Source organism: Maniola jurtina, chromosome 22, assembly GCF_905333055.1.
Source record: "Maniola jurtina chromosome 22, ilManJurt1.1, whole genome shotgun sequence".
Lineage (NCBI taxonomy): Eukaryota > Metazoa > Arthropoda > Insecta > Lepidoptera > Nymphalidae > Maniola > Maniola jurtina.
The window spans coordinates 3117560-3124840 of NC_060050.1; the positions used below are offsets into that span (position 1 = coordinate 3117560).

General features: G+C 37.2%; 1 protein-coding gene across 2 annotated transcripts in view; it reads right to left on the reverse strand.

Moving 5' to 3' along the window:
• LOC123876757 (rho GTPase-activating protein 7) overlaps positions 1-7281 on the reverse strand; it is a 376179-nt gene that overhangs the window by 248736 nt on the left and 120162 nt on the right. The gene's annotated exons all lie outside the window — the stretch shown is intronic.

Genomic DNA, 7281 nt, shown 5'->3' on the forward strand with positions numbered 1-7281 from the left:
TCCGGGATAAAAGGAGCCTATGTCCGTCCCCGGAATATAAGCTAACCGTGTACCAAATTTCGTCAGAATCGGTTAAACTGTTGGGCCGTGAAAAGGTAGCAGACAGACAGACAGACAGACATACTTTCGCATTTATAATATTGGTATGGATAAAGAACACCTGGAAACTAGGTGGTTGAAATAAGGGCATAAACGAAACTTTGAAGAGGAAAATGCCAAAGCCTAATTAAAAGATGCTATTATGGGCTTCTTAATTGATTTAAACCGATAGGTACAGTGGGACACAATTAAAAAAATCTATACCTATCCAGTAATAAAAATTTATGTTATAGATATTGTACCACGTGTTATAGAGTCGAGTGGGTAAAGTTGAAAAGATAAGTAAAGGCCAATGGATGAGTTTTCAAGTAAAAACTACAATGTAAAATTTTAAGGTACAGTTTTTATTATTAATTCACAAAGATGGTGTAACTACGTACCACATCATTACAGTGAAAATTTGAATCTGGGACCTTTGCTTGCTCAATGAACTTTGACATCGATCCCCCAGAAACGTGTTAAAATAACTCTGATTTTACTTTCTTTGTCATAAGAATTTAGCAAGTATGTCAAACCAAATTATCCGTGCATAATCCGACCCAAATATGGGGCTGCTCCAACAATGTTGATTTGCTTGCTCTACAAAAACCAACGCCCGCCCTCAATTGCGTTCCCAAAATAATATGTGACAGATTCCAAGAGTTCGCATAGTGTCCATATTTCTTATTTTAAAAAACTACTTACTTCTAAAATACTTAAATCAAAAATTTTTACTTATTATAAAATCTTTTTGAAGTTGAAGGAGGAACTCCTTCATCTTTCACGATCGTACCGCAAGGCATCATCAAGGTTTGCATCGGTAGTCGATTTAACGGACACGTTGTACGAAGCGATTTGCCTCCTCGTTTCTAATTCGAACGCTTTGATTTTCCGGGATAAAAAGTAGCCTAACTTTTTATCTCGGAAAATCAAAGAGTTCCCACGAGATTCCTAAAAACCCATCCGCTTAATCGATTTGTATGAAATTTGGTACCGAGGTAGCTTGCGTCCCTGTAATTGACATAAGCATTTTATCCCGGAAATCAAACAATTCCCACGGGATCTTTGAAACCTAAATCCACGCAAAGTCGCGGGCATCCTTTAGTGTCAAATGAAATTAGCCGTGCATAATCTGACCCAAATATTATGGGACTGCCCCAACAATGTGGATTCGCTCTATAAAAACCATGCCGTTCTCAATTGCGTTCCCGAAATAATAATGTGACAAATTCCGAGAGTTGGCATAAAGGGTGATTATCATCAAAGCGTTCAAGTGACCCAAATTCATGGCACATTTGCCTCTACTCAGAAGCTGAAATGTAATAGCGTGTCTTATTTGGTGTGGCGTAGGTGTTACAAATCTGTAATTTGCCTGCTTGTGGATTTGCAGTGTATGATTTAGTATACACTAGCTTTTACCGCGATTTCGTCCACGTTGAGTGAATAAAGTAGGTACCTGATCCATTTACTTTTCGGGACAAAAAGTATACTTTCGACTCTTTACAGTCTCGAAACATTAAATTCTGATCAATCGATCAATCTCGACAATCAAGGATAGAAAGAATATTTTCGTACCTCTAGTCATATTTTCCAATTTTTCCTTTACTTATGCTATAAGACCTACCTACCTGTCAAATTTCATGATTCTAGGTCAACAGGAAGTACCCTATAGATTTTCTTGACAGACACGACAGACGGACAGACAGACAGACAGAGAGACAACAAGTTGATCTTATAAGGGTTTCGTTTTTCCTTTTGAGGTACGGAACCCCAAAAACATAACACGGACGAGGCTCAGAAGACTCGGATCTGTGAATCGAAGGTCTGATGTGACCTCATACAAACAAATTGTGTGTCTCGGGCCCGGCATGGTCTAAAATAAATCATCCCTAAATCAACAACAATATTGTTCTATTTAGATAGGACACCCATAATATTGGAGTGAAAGTTCGAGAGGTCTGGGCCCTAGATCAATTCCACAATAGAAATGTCCCTCTGACCCTATGAAGACATTGCATTGTATCAGCGTCCACCTACGCCGCTTTTATGATGATTATAACGATCATAGCACGACGTATCCTTTAAAACTTTAATAATAAATCAGTGAGTGAAATTGAAGATTTAGTATACCAGAAACGTATGACTATCATATATTTTAGTGATTTGTGGAAATTTGTTGTTTCCGCTCCGATTTTCTCTTTTTAGCGCAAGATCCATTCTGATATTATAAATACGAAAGTGTGTCTGTCTGCTAGCTTTTCACGGCCCAACATAAAGCCGATTTTGATGAAATTTGGTACATAGGAGTACATTTCCTAGGAGATTATAAAAACCTAAATCCATGCGGACGAAGTCGCGGGCATCATCTAGTATTGAATAAGGCTGACTTTCATGTAATTTTTTTTTTTAATTTATAGACTGGCACTTGGCTACAATTAGCCTGCTGCTAAGTAACAATGAAATGCAATCTAAGATAGAACGCGCTTGCCTAGAAGATGCCTGAATAAAAAACTGTACCTTCTATTGTATCCTTAGTATAAGTTCGTAATATACGTAATAACGTTGAAAGATTTCAAGTATCGAAACACCTAAGTGTAATCTGGAAGCTCCTACATTTCTCAGTAACAAACATAACCTTTCGACCTTCATCCCATCCCGTGAACCATGGACTATTGTTATACAAACCGCAGAGTCACGAAACTCATTATTAGCAACTCCAAATATATCGTGAATAAAAAATTGAGCTTTGCTTTGTATCCTTAGTACAAGTTCGCACTTTTCAACAAAGTTGATCGATTTCGAATATCGAATGGCCTAACTCCATAGATATATACCTAACTCTAATCTGGAAGCTTCTACATTTCTCAGTAACAAACATAACCTTTCGACCTTCATCCCATCCCGTGAACCATGGACTATTGTTATACAAAGTGCAGAGTCATGAAACTCATTATTAGCAACTCCAAATATAATCGTGAATAAAAAATTGAGCTTCGCTTTGTATCCTTAGTACAAGTTCGTACTTTTCAACAAAGTTGATCGATTTCGAATATCGAAATACCTAAGTCTAATCTGGAAGCTTCTACATTTCTCAGTAACAAACATAACCTTTCGACCTTCATCCCATCCGGTTAACTGTGGACTATTGTTATACAAACCGCAGAGTCACGAAACTCATTATTAGCAACTCCGAATAGGTCTATCGTGAATAAAAAACCGAACCGCACTCTGTGATCTTATTACGAGTTTCTACGTTTCGATAACGTAGTACGATCTATGAACGTTGTCGATATGTTCACTCTCGTACTAAGCCTTCCGATGTTTACTGAGCGATATCTATCATTCTTTGTTGTTGCCGACCTTTGTACAAAGTGGGTAAGTACATACTATTGATAAGGTCAAGTGGGAGTTGGGATTCCATATCAAATTCCTAACATAACCTTAACCATTATAGCTCGCTGTAAATAAAGTTAGTTAATAGTCGAAATAAATAAATCAATCCTATCTGTAATCTATCGATATGTTAGCAACGATATTATTGGCCAAAACTCGTGTGATCCTTTTTGACAAATAACAATGTTGCTAAGTAACAGACAGACAGACAAGCTTATGCCCGCCACTTCATCCGCGTGGGCTACATAAACAAATGTTTATTTTATCCTTGGGGTTTGAATTTTCAAAAATCCTTAGTCGATGACTACGTTATAATATCTGCATGTCAAATTTCATCCCGATCCATCCAGTAGTTTGAGCTGTAAGTTGATAGATCAATCAGTCAGTCACATTTTTTTTTTAATATAATATACATAATAGATTACACAATATACATCGATAGTTAATATTGGGCGTAAATCTAAATAGGTACCATAGTACCATGCATATTTCATAGAAATATTCTAAGAAGAAGATAGATTCTTCAATAGATATTAGTGGTTCAAACGAGAGACCTTCTGAGATCGACATGACAATAAACAACATTTGAATGTTGTATCTTGCTATTGATCTTGAGTTCGAGCTTCTGTGCCACGCATTTTCCGACGTAACCCTAAAACGCACGAGCAATGGCAGAAACATTACGAAACACAATAGGAATACCGTTAACGCCAATGCTGCAATGTAAAAGGCTACTCAGACGCTATAAAACTTGTGCGTTTTTATTTACTGTACGTAACTAAAAATCATAGGGTACGTACTTATGTATTGGTCTCAAAAGTAATGCATGCAAGAAATGTATTGAGTATTAGTTATATTATTGTGGTCAAAAACAGCATCGTTAATATACTATAGTCTGAAACCCCGTTATGGTACTTGGACAAAATGACGGACAGTTAGCCGAGGAAAATGGATGTCAGCGTTGTGACCGTAGTTCGGTTCGGTTCGGTTTGGTTTTGCCGTGATTTATATATAAAATGGTTAGCCCAGATGTTTGACTAGATTTATCCGCACACAATATGTAAAATGTATAAAATAACAATTATTATTGTTGTGAAAAGTCGCAGCGTTATGCGCCATCAGTTTGAAACGCCATTAAGTTACTTGGACAAAATGTGACATGGACAGTTAGCCGAGAAAAATGGATGTCACCGTTGTGACCCTAGTTCGGTTTGGTTCGCTCTGCCGTGACTTGTACGTACAATGGTTACTTAGCCCAGATGTTTGACTAGATTTATCCGTACACAATATTATGTAAAATTTATAAGATAACAATTATTATTGTTGTGAAAAATCGCAGCGTTTATATGCCATCAGTTTGAAACGCCATTAAGTTACTTGGACAAAATGTGACATGGACAGTTAGCCGAGAAAAATGGATGTCACCGTTGTGACCCTAGTTCGGTTTGGTTCGGTCTGCCGTGACTTGTACGTACAATGGTTACTTAGCCCAGATGTTTGACTAGATTTATCCGCACACAATATGTAAAAAGTATAAAATAACAATTATTATTGTTGTGAAAAGTCGCAGCGTTATGCGCCATCAGTTTGAAACGCCATTAAGTTACTTGGACAAAATGTGACATGGACAGTTAGCCGAGAAAAATGGATGTCACCGTTGTGACCCTAGTTCGGTTTGGTTCGGTCTGCCGTGACTTGTACGTACAATGGTTAGCCCAGATGTCTGAGTAGATGAATGCCTTTATGTCTGCATGCCCGACATGAAGATTTGTTGCAGTCACTCGATGTATTTGGTTTTGTGCGGTTTAATGAAATATGATTTCGGTTAATATTTTATTATTCGGTCGGTCAATATTTGTATCTACATACAGCTTTAACATTACAAAAATTTGTTATGAAGAACTAGAAAAATAGGTTTTAGAAAATGTAATCTTTATTTTTCAAACTTAAAATAAGGAGCAGTTTTTTAATTCGTTACGTACTTATTTAATATTCAAAACTATTCCATTTATCTAGGGTACAGTAAAAAGTACTGTAAGTAGGGTAAAGTTTAGTTTAAAAATTTTATGTTTATGTAAAATTGTTACATACTTTTCAGTGTTTTTTTAATATAATAGGTACCTACTAGCGACCGTCTGTTTTACTACTGAGGGAATTTTTTAAAATCTGGTCTTATTCTTTGTCTACATTATATGTAAGGGGTTGCTGGGCGTTGATGAATCAGGACTTTTCCTCTGGGTTTTAGTGGGTATTCTGGTCTGGCAGTGAGTTCCACATACCCCTCCAGGGGTAAAAGCATTTCCCAGCGAAAAAAAAGGACTTTTCTTTTTGTACAATTTTGGTCTGGCCTTTTCAGTAATCAAACATAGGACATCTTGCTTGCGTGTCTAATATTCGTTAAATTGGCATAGTTACCGTAATTTCGCAGATTTGTTACGGTTTGGTGGATACAATTTATTTGTACCGTTATATTATGTAATGAACTCTGATGAGAAATAAGCTGTTACTAGAACGGTATAAAAATTGCTTTTATGGTTTTCTCTCATGATAAGTTTCGGCTGCTGTATATTGCTAAGTTTTACTATTTTAAATGGTAAGTTTTTTTACATAATTAACTGCTGAGGATCTTTCTGATCTGCATTTCAACCGGTGGTGGTAGAATAAACTACAGCAAACTAACAGACTCGACCATTCTAAAGAGCCTCCGTTTAGCCTCAATAGCTCAACCGGTAAAGGAGTGGACTGAAAACCGAAAGGTCGACGGTTCAAACCCCGCCCGTTGCACTATTGTCGTACCTACTCCTAGCACAAGCCTGACGCTTAGTTGGAGAGGAAAGGGGAATATTAGTCATTTAACATGGCCAATATTCTTTAAAAAAAAAGAGCCAGCAAAATGAGTCGTGTTGAAATAATCGTTATTTGTTTGTATTGAGGTAGCCTACCATTCAAGGTATGGTGCTAATCCATACTAATATATCTATTATAAATGCGAAAGTGTGTCTGTCTGTCTGTCTGCTACCTTTTCATGGTCCAACAGTTTAACCGATTCTGATGAAATTTGGTGCACGGTTAACTTATACCCCGGGGACGAACATAGGCTACTTTTTATCCCGGAAAATCAGAGTTCCCATGGGATTCCCAAAAACCCATCCGCTTAAGCGATTTGTATGGGTACCGAGGTAGCTTGCGTCCCTGTAATTGACATAGGCAACTTTTTATCCCGGAAAATAAAACAGTTCCCACGGGATCTTTAAAAACCTAAATCCACGTGGACGAAGTCGCGGGCATCCTCTAATCATAATATAAGTTGTCGGAAAGTTAACCTTTAACTTACTCAGGGAAACTTCTAATACAGCCCTCTCCAGGTTTCATAGCTCGCTGAGAAACTTTAAAATGTCCGGGTGCACTTTAAAATGATTCATAAAAGTATGCCTCAAATTCGAACAATGTCGACCACGAAAATAAATACGTCAAGTCGTCACATAAGTCAAAGGCAGGAATTTCAACGCGGGTGGTGACAGTCGATAATTGACCTTAACCACTTAAGGTGCGGTTTCTAGTTTAATAAATCAAATAATGGTTTTTTTTTTTCAGGGAATTCCCTAGATTCTGAAAAACTAGGAAAAACTGATATTATTTAAATATCTTGTAAGTATTTAATCATTATATTAAGGACACCCCAAACTATCAAAATAGACCGCTTCCATTTGTTATGCAAATTCCATCATAGGCATAATATCCAGCGAAAGCCATATTGCCCTCGGGAGAACTTCCTGTTGGGGAAATGACAATATCGACTGACATCCCTAT